Consider the following 15,410-nt stretch of genomic DNA (forward strand, 5'->3'; position numbering starts at 1 on the left):
TCGTGTCATCTTTTTTTCTGTCCCCAGGAAACAGAAAGACCAATATATTTGAATTTTCCTTATCTTTGGCAAGTTTAGACCCATCATCATTTAATTAACATTTGTTGAGTTACTGTGCTTAGTATTGTACCAGATAGTTACGATAGTGTTATTTTTTTTTTCAGCCTTACCAAAAAAACATTGAGATGTACTTTGACCTTTCTTTTCTAGTTCTGACTTCCAAACGGGAACTTGGAAGGCAGTGTCCTTTCGTTTATGTAGGATTACTGCTTTTTTACCCCATATAGTTTTGAGAGACAGTCTTGCTTTTTGTTTAATATTGGAGGGATGCTTTGGTGCCATAGTAGTTCTCTTGCTTGTATGGCCTGGAAATATTGGGTGCATTTAACTATTGAGCTATATTGGGACAGGCACCATGATGACTAGAAAAACCCAGTTCCATTTCTCTGCTTTTGTAGGAAGATGGTGAACATTGCATGTTCTTATTTGCTGACTTCTGCCTCTCTAGAATGTAAATTCCTTGAGGGCATGAACTGTTATTTTTTTATTATTGTATCCTTAGCACCAAGTATAATTCTTGGCACAGAAATAATTGATAAATGCTTGTTGGCAAATTGATTCACATGTATTTATTCATCCAACAATTATTTCATAAGTAAACACCATTTTCATCATATCATTCTGTTTCTTTAAAAAAAATTTCAAGGATTCTCCACTGCATACAGAACAAATTCAAAGCTCTTCAATTGCTTAAAAAAAGCAAAAGCCCTTTCTTCTCTTGTTTACCTTCAAAAAAGTATTGATGTAATTTGTTTTGACATAGCAGTCGTTTCCCAACCAAAACCTAAACAAATCTGCCTTCAAAATATGTTCCCTAAAATAATTTCTCAGTTTTTAACATGTGTCCTTAACTTTGACCATTATATTTGGCTAGAGTTTTGTGGCTTTTATTAATATTGTATCATTATGTGTATTATTATTTGTTCACTTAGCTTTTTCCACTCTGTCATTTCATACATGTCTGCCTGAGTATCTCTTGAATCCTTCATATTTATCGTTCCATTATGGTGTAATAACATTCTACTATATTTGTTTACTCCAGTTGGTTCAGCATACTTGTTTTAGGACAGATGACCTTTTCTCAGTTCTTTTGTAGAAAAAATGTTTTATTTATTATGTCTTTTGTTTTTTACATCACATTTATTTCCTAGTATATCTCCCCTCTGAAAGAAAAGCAATTAAGCAAGACTGACCCAACAGAACAAATGCATCCCGCATGATTTGTAACATTCCACAGCCTTAGCTGCTCACCTCTCTGCTGAGATAAGGGAAGCATATTTCACTATCTGTTCTCCTGAGCCAGGATTGGTCACTGCAGCCTTTTGGTATTATTTTTTTGTTGTTGTCATTATGTAGTTCTCTTTGTTCTGCTTTCTTTGTTTTTTATCAGTTGATAGAGGTCCTCCTATGTTTTTTTGAATTTCTCATTCATTTCTTAATGTAATAATATTCCATTACATTCATATATCACGATTTGTTCAGCTCTACCCCAGTATGGTTCTCAGTCTTCTTGATCTTTTTAATATTTTGCCCAACTTAATTATCCTATCTTTTCTTTCATGAAACATCATCTTTTTCCTTTTCCTCTTTTCTGGCAAGTCCTTCTTTGTTTTATTGGCTGTCCATTTCATTCACTAACTGTAAGCTTCCTTAAGGCAATTAGCTTTTACTTGGCAATCATCTCTTCTTTCTCTATGGTCTTTCCTTTAATTGAAGCTCTAAGATAGTCTCAGTTCACCATCACTTTTTTTTTTTTTTTTTTTTTTTACTGCTAATTGTCAAGCGTTGAATTCTTTTTCAACATCTTTTATTTTCTTATCACCTTCATTCACTCCATCCTCCTCCAGTGAGGTATGCCTTGTAAAAAAGATTTTAAAAGAAAGAAAAAAAAAGTTCATGACTTTGATAGACTTAACTCTTCTCAGCAATGCAAGGACCTAAGGCAACTGCAAAGGCTCATGATGGAAAATGCTATCTACATCCAGAGAAAGAACTATGGAGTCTGAATGCAGATGGAAGCATACTATTTGCCCTCCTTTTCTTTTGTTGTTTTGTTTTGTTTCTTCTTTCTTGTGGTTCTTTTTATTAGTTCTAATTCTTCTTTACATGATGACAAATGTGAAAATATGTTTAACACATATAAGTAGAGCCTATATCAGATTGCATGCCGTGTTGGGGAGAGGGGAGGAAAGGAGGGAGAAAATTTAAAACTCAAGATCATGTGGAAGTGAATGTTGAAATCTAAAAATAAATTAATTATATACAAAAAAGAAAAAAAAAGTTCAGCAAGACCAAACAACATATCTACCATGTCTGACAGTATATGGGGTATTCCATACCCAACAGTCCCCTACTTCTGTAACAAAAAGAAGGTTGCATTTTTTTTTTCAGTTTTTCTCTGTGACCGAGCTTGGTTATTATAATTACAGAAAATTAAGTTTTCTTTTGTTTTTCTTTCTATTTGCATTATATAGTTATTGTGTATATTATTCTCCTGGTTTTGCTTACTTTAATCAGTTTACATTTTTCTGTGCTTTTCTGAATTCTTCATAGTTGTTTCTTTCAGTGTGGTGTTGTTTTATTACATTCATGTGCCACAGTTGTTTTAGCCATTCTCCATTAGGGGACACCTACAGTTATCTCTTCTGCATTGCGGGGGTTAGGGACACAGTGCCTCCACAATCTGGAAAATCCACATAAAATTTTTTGGTTCTTGCTTCGTACCAGAAAAGAAGTCTGGTTTTTTTCTTTTCTTTTATGGGATATTTACAGTACCTTATTGTAAAATTTGGGTTGATGTTATTATACAATACTATACATATATTTTATGCATTTCTGAGTTTCTAAACTTTTTCTATGTTGTCTGCTGCACTTTGTGTGTTGTCTGTAGCTTTCGCAAAACTCCCGAAAAATTCTCATTTAATTTCTTATGCTGACCCATGATATATCGAAATTGTGATGGGGAAAGTTGTGATGTTGAAGGGATAATTGTACTTTGCTGCCTGTTCTTCTCTAGCTTTGACTTCAGATATGAGTATCATTCTCATGTCTTTAAGTGCTTTATCACACCCCCACCTGGGTGTCTTACTGTTTCTTAAAAGTTAACATTTTCTACTTTATCACCTTCCCTTCCTAAATCATCTACTTCTAACCTTTTTTGTTTTTCTCACTGGTGCTAGATTGAAAACTTCAGTATCATTTTTGAGTTTTGGGTTTTTTTTTATCTCCAAGTCCCATCATTAATTTTTCCTTAAAATATTTCTTGAAGCTCTGTCTCTTTATTTCATCCTCTGAATCTCTGTGATTCATTGTCAAAAGCTAAATGAAAACTCCCCTCCTTTGCTATCATGTCACTATCCTATTTTGCTTTCCCTTTCCATTGTTCCCTACCCCATTCTTTTGTTAACAAACTTCCCTTAACATTAGTCTTCTTTTCTAACAAACTCCTTGCACAAATGGAAACCTGACCTTTTCAGGAAGATAGTGCATCCCTGGCCCCTCTTTCCAGTACTGGATGTACTTCTCTCATCCTACCCCACTCCTAGGGTATGAGAAGTAGGTATAGTCCTTGTTCCTCTGAGACGCTTCTAGATCAATCTCTTCCATATCTCCCAACCATTTTTTAACAGCCTCTCCTCCTTTAAGGTTCATGTTATTCAGACTAATCAGCTTATGCAGATACTGGTTGTTACCTATCTGCCCTTAGGTCATTCTCCCTTATTTCTAGTAGAGTTCAGTAACTGGCTCATGGTCTCCCTCTCTACCTCAAGCCCTGTTATCATACTTGGGTACTTTTGTTCCCTCTAATACACCTTGGCCTCCCAGTTCATCAGCCTCCTCAGCTTCAGTGATTTGCACCTTTATCCTACCTTACCCAGTTAACTGCTAAACATTTATTAAGCACCTACCATGTGTTAGGCACTCACTGTGCTAGGTGCTGGGGATAAAAAGACCAAAATGAAACAGTTTCTGGAATTGAGGAAGATGACATTTACATAATATATACAAAGCACTATCCTGAGTGGTTTGCTACATACAAAAATGGCAATGTAGTTGTTGCCCTGATGGAGCTTGTAAATCTAGCTTGGGAACTAGACAATTAAATGAAAATAAAATATGTACCACTTTAAAGTAGATTATTTAAAAAAAAAAACCTCATAGTGGGTATGAATTAAAATGGCTAGAGTCAGTATAGTATTGCATATGATGATGTGTCAATGTTAGCATGCCACCAGTCCACATAACTAGCTAACATTCCATCCCATGAAATAGAGCTTATTTTTTCAAAAAAATAACAGTTGCCTATCATTGTAACTAGCCTGTTCTAGTTAGAAAGCATTTAAAAGAGATTACATATGCATCTTAATTTTTTAAGTAGAAGAAATTATAGGGTTCAGTAAGTACAAAAAGAATACTTTAGCTTTGTGAATGAATGCTGTCAGTTTGTTTTTTAAAAAGAATTCATTGAAAGGGGTATACTCATCAGTCATTTTCCAAATATGCTGAAACTAGCTTAAAACATACTTAGTCACGTGTTTGAACTTACCATCACCCATAATTATTAGACCTCCATGATCTAAAAAGCTGAAATACCTTTCTTGTATCTCTTAATACGTTCATCTCTCCTTCTGCCTCACTTCTTCTAAATCTGTTCTCTATCCTCATTAGCACCTTTAATCACTTCATCCCTCCCTGCTTTTCTAGTCTATTACCCCTACTCTGCTCTTACTTTATTCTCTGAAGTCTTGTTTCTTAGTTAACAGTGAGTCAACAAGGATTTCTTAATCATTTAATCTTGCCAAGCACTGTGCTAAGTGCTGGGGATACAAAGAGCCCCTGTCTTCACGGAGTTTTCATTCTCATGGGGGAGACAACATCTAAATGAGTAGGTACATGAGAGAGATATACAGAACAGATGGAAGAGCACTGGGGGGAGGGGAAAACCTCCTGCACCAGGTGGGACTGGAGCTGAGTTTTGAAAGAAGCCAAGAAAGCTTAGAAGTGGAGGTGAGGAAGCAGAATATTCCAGGCATGGGGTTAGCTGGATGTCCTGTTTGAGAAATAGCAGGTGGGCCAGCATAATTGGATTGTAGAGTATGTGGAGGAGAATAGAGTATAAGAAAACTGCAGAGGTTGGAAGGGACCAGGTTAAATGCCAAATAGAGTCTCTATACTTGATCAAAGTCCTTAGTGAGAGGCTAGGGTTAGGGAAGGCCTCACAGAGAGATAGGAATGTGTGGAACACTGTGGCCTTGGAGAGTGGGACAGCCAAACTAGTTAAAGAGGAGTAGAATGATTGCCTTGATGCAGTAAGGAGCCAGTTGAGATTAGGTAATAAATTTCTAGTGGACCCAGTTCAACTTAATGATATCTTAAATTCTCAAGTCCTTTGTCCTGTCATCATATGACTGTTCATCCCATTCCAAACCTCAGCTCTGGGTTACTCATATCCTTTGCCTCCTCCCTTCTACATGAGTGCTCCTGAAAGAAGTCACACAACACTGATATGTTTTCTGATGTCAAATGGGCAGTCACTAGTGCATGGCAGTCCTTTTACTCTTCCCTCTTTGAATGACTATTGCACTCCTCTCGAAACCTGCTATAAACCTGCTCTTCTCAAGCTGCTTCTATGTCCCTTTCCCTATCCCTCTCTGCAAAGTACCTTACATCCTTTATGAACTCCCTTTTCTCATTGTCGTACCTGCAGTTCCTTCATCATCTACATTTTCTTCTCCTTTGCTCTAGTCTAAAAGAAGAGGTGGTCATTGTCCTTGTTGAGTCAGCCCTTGTTCAAGGTGTCCCAAAAAGCTTTGTGCAGCTTTAAGTTTAGTAGATTAAGAGTTCACAAAGACTTTTGAAATGGTCCATATTTGTGCCCCTTGTGTCCCCCAATTCCCTTTGATTATGCAATCTCTCTAATTTTCAATCTCTAGTCACTGCCTCCTCTACTGTGTACAAACACAAGACCTTTTCCATACTTAAAAAAAAATCCTCCTGACCAACTTCACTTGACCATGCCAACCCCTCAAATTATAGTTCTCTATTTCCTTTCTCTTTTATAGCCAAACTCCTAGAAAATACCAACTAGGCTTCTTGCCTCAAATTACTCACTCACTTTCTAACTCCTTGCAGTCATCTTCCCATCACCACCAGACTGAAACTGCTCTCTTCAAGGTTACCAGTCTTCTCTTAATTGCTAAATCTAGCAGTCCTCATCTTTGAATATCTCTACAGTTTTCAACAGTGTTGATCACTCCCTTCTCTGGGTTTTTGCCACACCACTCTTTACTGATTTTAGTTTATCCTTTTTGCTACCTCATCTTCTATATCTTGTTCTCTGTGCATGAATATATCCTGGGTATCTATCCTGGGTCCTCTTTTCTCTATGCATCTCAGCTCCTAGGGATTCATTTATCATTTCTATGAGGATGGCTCTTAAATCTACATATCTAGTCCTTGTTTTTCTCCTTTGCACTAGTTCTGCATCACCAACTTCTGCTAGATATCTCCATCTGGATGACTCATATTCATCTCAAACACATTATGTCCAAAGCAGAAGTCCTTATTTTTTTTCCCTAAATCCACTCCTCTTCTCATCTTTCCTGTTTCTGTTGAGCATCCCACCATCTTTCCATTCTCCTAAGTTGAAAATCTGGGGAGTTACCTTTAACTCTTCTCACTTCCTAACCAACCACCTGCTCATATTCATTTAGTTACTAAGTCTTTTCAGAAAGTCTGTTCTTCTCTTCACTCTCTTCATTCACTTGGCCACTATCCTAATTTCAGACCTTCATTACCTCTCACCAGGACTATTGTAATAATGGTTCGTTTCCTTTCCCTTCTTCATTCCATCTCCTCCATAGCCGTCAAATTGAAGCATAGGTTGCATCATGTCTCTCTCCTGACTCACTGACTCCTAATTGCTACCATGATAAAATTCTTTTTTTGGACCTTCACAGTCTGGCCCAATCTATTTTTTTTTAGACATTTCATATTATGGCTAGGTTCCAATTAGTGCAGATTAGGAATTCCACAAAGTAGTTACATGTTTTTGAATTCATTCTATTTGAATTTATAATTATATAAAATATGGTGATTGATACAAACAGGCCTTGCTGTTCTTCTACTGCATGACTTCTCTAAATCAAACAACCACTAGTTATTAACTGCCTAGCAGTCCCTGCCCTTAAGGACCCTCCATACTTTCAGGGTATGTTTTCTGTCCCAAATCTGTGCCCATGTACATGCTTTCTCTTTTCACCTCTGCCTCTTGGATTCTCTGGCTCCTTTCAAGATTCTCTTCAACTGCTACCTTATGTATAAATTCTTGCCTGATCTTTCTCTCTTGTGAGTATTCTACTCAACGCCCTCCCCATTATTTTGTTTATTTTGTGTATCTATTTAGTATTTACTTATTCATGGATAACTTGTCTCAGGAAAATGCTAACTCCTTGTGGGAAGGGACTGTTTTGTTCTTGTATTCCTAGCATCTTGTACAATGCCTTTCTTCTAGAATAAATACAATATAAGTGCATTAATACTTATTACATTGAATTCCCACAGTTAATACCCTTGTGTAGGCTAAAGATTAAAAAAAGAGAAGAAAATGTAAGGTATCTGTGTTAAAAACAATTTACTTGGGATAGCTCAAGGAAAGAAGATGAGATTCCTTGAAAACCATGACTTTTAAAAGTCTGGATACTACATTTCAAGAAATCGTAAATGAAAACTGTTTGAATCTATTAGAACCAGAGGACAAAATGAAAATAGAAAGAATCCATCCAAAAAGGAAAATTCCCAGGAATGTTAAAGCCAAAATCCAGAGCTTCCACATAGAAGAAAATATTCTGCAAGCATCCAGAAATAAACAGTTTAAAGTTCCAGGGAACTTTCAGGATCACATAAGATCCTCATAGCTTCTACTTAAAATGAGAGGAGATCTTAGAATACATTATTCCAAAAGGCAAAAGATAGACATTTAGAACTAAGAATAATTTACCCTGCAAAGCTGAGTATACCCCTACAGGGGAAAAATGGACCTTTATTGCAATAATTCTTAGCCTGATGTCTATAAACTTAATTTTAAAAAAAAAGAATGGGTCAAGAGAAATTATGCATTAAAAATCAAGAGTTATTGAGAGGTCACAGTATTGCCCTCCTTGTGCAGAGGTGGATGCTTATTGATCCATCAGCAGAGAATGTGCTTTGAAATATTTGTTTTACCAGTAGTACTAATGGTATAAACCAGAGTTGCTTTCTTTCCCTCTCATTGTGAACAGTAGCACATGTTTATAAGACATTTAGCTAAGGTAAAGGAATCAGTCTTCATTTTTGGAAGGCCTCCCTCTGCAATACTCTTTTTTACTGAGATTAAGTTCTAAAAAATTTTGCCTAATTTGTCCAAACAGAGCAAGTAAATATTCAAAAGGAAAAAAGAATTCTAATAATGTCAGTCTCTGAAGATTCCACCAGTTCCTTCGGGAGGCTCGTGAGGATTCTCTTTTCTCACTGCTGCCTTGTGGAATTAGATGTGAAAGGATGGTAAAAAGAAATGACCTGGGAAGTTGTCTACACTCTTCTAGCTGTCTGTTCATGCAGATGGTAAATCCTGATGTCAGTAGTAACAACAATGGTTAGCATTTATGTAGTGCTCACATGAGCCAGGTGCTGTGCTAAGTAGCTTTACAATTAGAATCTCGTTTGATCCTCACAACAACCCTGGGAGGGAGATGCTGTTATTATCCCCTTTGTATAGGAGAGAAAACTGAGACAAACAGGTTAAGCATGTCTAGTAAATGTCTGAGGCTGGATTTGATCTCGGGTCTTCCTCACTCTAGGCCTGGCTAGCATTTATATAGCACTTACTATGTGCCAGGCCCTATGCTAAATGCTTTACAGATATCTCATTTGATCCTTACAACAACCCTGGGAAATAGGTGCTATTGTATCTCCATTTTACAAATGAGGAAACTGAAGTTAAGTGACTCACCTAAGGACATAACAGCTAGTAAGCATCTGAGACTTGGTCTTCCTGACTCTAGGGCCAGTGCCCTATCCACTGTGCCACCTAGCTGCCTGATTAATCTGGACGAGATATATATACTTAGAAGGGTTGAGAGTGGAATCAGAGAGATTTTTTAGGAGGACTTTGCAGTTGTCAAGATGAGAAGTAATGAGGCCTTGAATTAAAGTAGTTACAGAGAAAATGCAAAGAAAGTAATAGAGGTAACTGTTAAACAAATTGACTTAGCAGCTTGGTGATTGACTGGATTGTGGGTGAGAGAAGGTAGTAAAAGTATAAATGTGGTAGCATCACTGATATAAATGGGGAAGTTGCAAGGAGGAGCAAGTTTTGGATGGAGACTATTGATCACACATCTAGGTCTGTAGGGTCCTAAATCTAGGATTGTAAAGAGATCACCTAGTCTAACACTCTCTTTTTACAGGTAAGGAAGTAGAGATGAGAGAGATTAAATGACTTGTCCATAGTCACAAATCTTTGATTTGTCATAGATGGTATTTGAACACAAGGCTTCTGACTTGAAGTCAGTATTTTAGCTACTATATCCCTTTGACTTTCAAATACACTTGTGGATTCATTGACTCTAAAGTACCAAGAAGCCAGGGCAGATCAGGCAAGATGTCTAGCAGGTAAGATCGTTTTTTTTTTTTTACTGGGAAACTTTTGGGTTGGACGACAAATATACCTAGCAGGTAAGATACCTAAACATGAGGCCCTAAGCATGGCAGTCGGACTATAGAGATAGGCCTCCCTCAGCAAGATTACTAATCAGTTTTTTTTTTGGGCAGGGCAGTTGGGGTTAAGTGACTTGTCCAAGGTCACACAGCTAGGAAATATGTCAAGTGTCTGAGGCTGGATTTGAACTCAGGTCCTCCTAACTACAGGGATGGTGCTCTACTCACTGCACCACCTAACTGCCCCAAGATTACTAATCTTTAACAGAAAAACAACTCATATTTATATAGTAATTTATGGTTGTAAAAAGGGCTTTAAATATATTATATGCATTTGATTCAACCAAAAGAGCATTTATTAACCATATATTATGTGTCAGGCACTAGGCCAAGTGCTAGGGATACAAAGAAAGGTAAAAAAAAAAAATTCCTACCTTCAAGAAGCTCACATTCTAAAAGGGGTGAAAACATCTAAGTAACTAGGTTACACATGAGCTATATATACACAGAGCAGATGGGAGACAATCCCAGGGGCATAGGCACTAGCAACTGGAGAGATGACATATCCAGGCTATTGTGAGCCTCAGTGTCTTGGAGAATAGCAGCACGCTGGACAAGTAATAGAACAGTTAAGAGGGAGGAGATGCTGGTAAAGAACAATGATATGTTGAGTTTGAGGTGACTATGCAACAATCTCCAAAGGGTAGTTGGTGATTTGAGACTGTAGTCCAATCTGGGAATCACATGCAGAGAAATGATAATTTAATGAATTGGAATTAGTGATCCCACTAAGGGAGTTTGTATAGAGTGAGAAGAGAAGGGGGCCTATGCCAGAGACTGGGGGTGGGAGTCAGGTTTGGGGTGGGGGTTGGTTGGAGAGGTTGGAGGACTTGACTTAAAAACCCATCTTTAATGCTGACTACCTATGCAACCGAGGGAAAGTCATTTAACTTCCCCAGGACTTAGTTTCCTCATCTGAAAAATGAGAGTGTTGGACTAGATGGCCTCTTGAGGGCACTTCTAGTTCTAAATGTATGATCCTATGACACCTGTGGTTAGTGACGTGGATGATGAGCCAGCAAAGGAGAAGGCCCACTTAGATAGGAGGACATTGGAAGGAGCAATCATGAGATATCCCCCTTGCTGCTAGTGTCTTTCTCTCTGAGATTATCCCCAGTTTATCCTCTATGTAGCTTGTTCATGTGTGTTTGCCTGTTGTCTCCCTCTTTAGATTGTGAGCTCTCTAGGGGCAGGTACTGCTTTTGTCTTTCTATTTTATAGCCCCAGTACTTAGTACATTGCCTGGCACATAGTAGGTGCTTAATAAATTCTTGTTGACTATCCAGGAGAAGAGGTGGATCTACAGTGATAAATACTGCAGGATGGTCAAAGAGGAAGAAGATTGAGAAAATGTCATTAGATTAAAAGAATTTTGGGAAGAGGGCCTGATAGCACCAAATCTCCAATTGTCCTGTGAAGCAATAATCATCAAAATAACTTGGTACTAGTTAAAAAATCAAGAGGTTGGTCATTAGAAAAGAGTGAACACACAAAATACAGAAGCATAGCAGTAAACCCAGAGACCACAAGTACTGGAGTAAGAACTCACTAAATAACAAAGACTGCTGTGAAAACCAGAAAGTAGTCTTTTTTTTTTTCTTTTTCCCTTTTTTTAAATTTTTTTTTTATTTTTAGTTTACAATACTCGGTTCTATGTAATTTTGAATTCCAGATTTTCCTCCCTCCCTCCCCCTCTCCCTCCCCAAGACAGCATGGAATCCCATATAACTTTCATGTATAACTTCGAGTTGAATTAATTTACACACTAGTCAAGTTGTGGAGAAGAATCGTGACCAATGGAATGAATCATGAGAAAGAAGAAATAGAACAAAAAAAAAAAACAACAACCCAAAAATAAAAACAAAGGGAGAATAAAAAAGGAGGGGGGGAAGGCGAGCATGAAGTGTGCCTCAATCTGCATTCATACTTTATAGTTCTTTCTCTGGATGTAGAAAGCATACAGTGTGCCTCAGTCTGCATTCACACTCCATATTTCTTTCTTTGGATGTAGATAGCTCTCTCCATCATGAGTCCTTTGGAGTTGTCTTTGCGCTTTGTGTTGCTGAGAAGAGCTAAGTCTGTCAGGGTTAGTCCTCACAGAATCCATATATCTGTGGTTGTGTATAATGTTCTCCTGGCTCTGCTCCACTCGCTCAGCATTATGTCGTGTAGGTTTTTCCAGGTTGTTATGAAGTCTGTGTTATCCCCATTTCTTATAGCACAATAGTATTCCATTACCTTCATATACCACAGCTTGTTCAGCCATTCCCCAATTGATGGGCATCCCTTTGATTTCCAATTCTTAGCTACCACAAAAAGCGCTGCTATAAATATTTTTGTACATTTGGGTCCTTTTCCCACTTGTGTGATCTCTTTGGGTTACAACCCTAGAAGGGGTATTGCTGGGTCAAAGGTTATGAACATTTTTATAGTCCTTTGGGCATAGTTCCAAATTGCTCTCCAAATGGCTGGGTCAGTTCACAACTCCACTAGCAATGGAACAATGTTCCAATTTTCCCACATCCTCTCCAGCATTTATCATTTTCCTGTTTTGTTATTTTAGCCAATCTGACAGGAGAGATGTGGTATCTAAGAGTTGTTTTGATTTGCATTTCTCTAATCAGTAGTGATTTAGAGCATTTTTTCATATGCCTATAGATATCTTTAATTTCTTCCTTTGAAAACTGTCTGTTCATATTCTTTGACCATTTCTCAATTGGGGAATGACTTGTATTCCTATGTATTTGACTCAGTTCCCTATATATTTTAGAAATGAGGCCTTTATCAGCAACACTAGTTGTAAAGATTTTCTCCCAATTTTCTCCTTCCCTCCTAATCTTTGTTGCATTGGCTTTTTTTGTACAAAAACATTTCAATTCAACATAATCAAAATTATCCATTTTGCATTTTGTAATGCTCTCTATCTCTTGTTGTGTCATGAATTCTTTTCTTTTCCATAAATCTGATAGGTAAGCTATTCTTTGCTCTCCCAAATTACTTATAGTATCAGCCTTTATTCCTAAGTCATGAACCCATTTTGACTTTATTTTGGTATATGGTGTAAGATATTGGTCTATGCCCAGTTTCTGCCCTACCATTTTCCAATTTTCCCAGCAGTTTTTGTGAAATAGTGAATTCTTAGTCCAGAAGCTGGCCTCTTTGGGTTTATCAAAGAGTAGATTGCTACAGTCGTTGACTTCTCCATCTTGTGTACCTGTCCTATTCCACTGATCCACAACTCTGTTTCTTAGCCAGTACCAGGTAGTTTTGATGACTGCTGCTCTATAGTACAGTTTAATATCTGGTATGGCTAGGCCACCTTCTCTGGCATTTCTTTTCATTAATACCCTAGATATTCTAGACCTTTTGTTCTTCCAGATGAATTTTGTTATTATTTTATCCAGCTCTGTAAAATAATATTTTGGTAGTTCAATTGTTATGGCACTGAACAGATAGATTAATTTAGGCAAAATTGTCATTTTTATTGTATTAGCTCGGCCTAACCATGAGTAACTGATACTTTTCCATTTATTTAGATCTGACTTTATTTGTGTGAAAAGTGTTTCATAATTATGTTCATACAGGCTCTGGGTTTGTCTTGGCAGATAGACTCCCAAATATTTTATAGTGTCTACAGTAACTTTGAATGGAATTTCTCTTTCTATCTCTTGCTGCTGGGCTTTGTTAGTAATGTATAGGAATGCTGAGGATTTATGTGGGTTTATTTTATATCCTGCAACTTTGCTAAAGTTGTTTATTATTTCGAGTAGTTTTTTACTTGATTCTCTAGGATTCTCTAAGTAAATCATCATATCATCTGCAAAAAGTGATAATTTAGCTTCTTCCTTGCCTATTCTAATTCCTTCAATTTCTTTTTCTTCTCTTATTGCTACAGTTAACGTTTCTAGTGCCAAATTGAATAGTAGGGGTGATAATGGACATCCTTGTTTCACCCCGATCTTATTGGAAATGCAGCTAGCTTATTGCCATTACAAATAATGCTTGTTGAAAGTAGTCTTTCTGGCAAAAATTAGACATAGACCAAACATCTCACATAATAGAACAAGGTACCAAACAGCTGGGAGTTCAGTGAATAGGGGATAGACCAGAGTCAGGAAAATCTGAGTTTCAATCTTGCCTCAGATTCTTATTAGCTTTGTGATCTGGGCAAGGCACTTAAACTCACTCAACCTCAGTTTCCTCTTCTGTAAAATGGATTATAGCACCTACCTCACAAGGTTGTTGTGGGTATCAAATGAGACACCATGTAAAGTGCTTTGCAAACTTTAAGTGCTATATAAATAAATGCTAGCTATTAAGATAAATGGGTACATAACTTATACATAAAGTAAGGAATTGTAAACAAATTAGAGGAGTAAGGAAGAAGCTACCTTTTAGATCTATGGATAAAGGAAGAGAGGCTCACAGGAGATAAAATGGACAATTTCTTTTTTTTTTTTCATTTATTTATATTTAGTTCACAGTGTGGTTCCACAAGCTTTTGAGTTTCAGATTTTCTCCCCCTCTCCTCTCCTCTCCTTCCCAAGACAGCATGTAATCTGATATATGCTCTACATATATATTCACATTAAACATATTTTCTCATTAGTCCTGTTGCAAAGAATTATAACCAATGGAATGAACTACGAGGAAGAAGAAAAAAAACAAAAAAGAGAGCAAATAGTCTGCTTCCATCTGCATTCAGATTCCAGAGTTCTTTCTCTGGATGTGGATAGCATTTTGCATCATGAGTCTTTTGGAATTTTCTTAGATCCTTGCATAGCATCTGAAAAGAGTTAAGTCTATCGAAGTCAGTCATTGCACAATGTGGCTGTAATTGTGTACGATGTTCTCTTGGTTCTGTTCCCCTCACTCAGCATCAGTTCATGTAAGTCTTTCCAGGTTTTGCTAAAGTCTGCTTGCTCATCATTTCTTATAGCACAATAGTATTCCATTACATTCATATACTACAATTTGTTCAGCCATTCCCTAATTGATGAGCATCCCCTCAATTTCCAATTCTTGGCCACCACAAAAAGAGCTGCTGTAAATATTTTTTGTACATGTGGATCCTTTTCCCATTTTATGATCTCTTTGGGATACAGCCCTAGAAGTTGTATTGCTGGGTCAAAGGGTATGCACATTTTTATAGCCCTCGGCTGAGTTGATTATTTCTAAAAAAAAAAAATCTGCATTCCTTGCCAACATTTCTTATTTCATTTTACATTTAATTCTCCTGATTTCCTTTTGTATGTTGATTCAAAGTAGAAACGTAGGGGCAGCTAGGTGGCACAGTGAGTAGAGTACCGGCCCTGGAGTCAGGAAGACCTGAGTTCAAATGTGGTATCAGACACTTGACACATTCACTAGCTGTGTGACCTTGGGCAAGTTACTTAACCCCAATTGCCCTGCCCCCCCCCCCAAACGACTAAATTAAAAAAAAAACAAAGTAGAAATGTAAGTGTGTAAATTTGATACTTTGTGCACTTCAATTAATCACCATTTTTGCAAACCTGTGATTGATCAATTCTTAAATGACACTTACATGCCTTTGCACTCTAATCAATCTCACTCATTCTTCAACTCAGCATCTT

The 15,410-nt window shown here is 37.2% G+C and overlaps 1 protein-coding gene across 1 annotated transcript in view; it reads left to right on the forward strand.

The window, feature by feature from the left end:
- Positions 1-15,410, forward strand: part of INO80D (INO80 complex subunit D) — a 64,940-nt gene that overhangs the window by 23,282 nt on the left and 26,248 nt on the right. The gene's annotated exons all lie outside the window — the stretch shown is intronic.

This window comes from Trichosurus vulpecula, chromosome 4, assembly GCF_011100635.1.
Source record: "Trichosurus vulpecula isolate mTriVul1 chromosome 4, mTriVul1.pri, whole genome shotgun sequence".
Classification (NCBI taxonomy): domain Eukaryota; kingdom Metazoa; phylum Chordata; class Mammalia; order Diprotodontia; family Phalangeridae; genus Trichosurus; species Trichosurus vulpecula.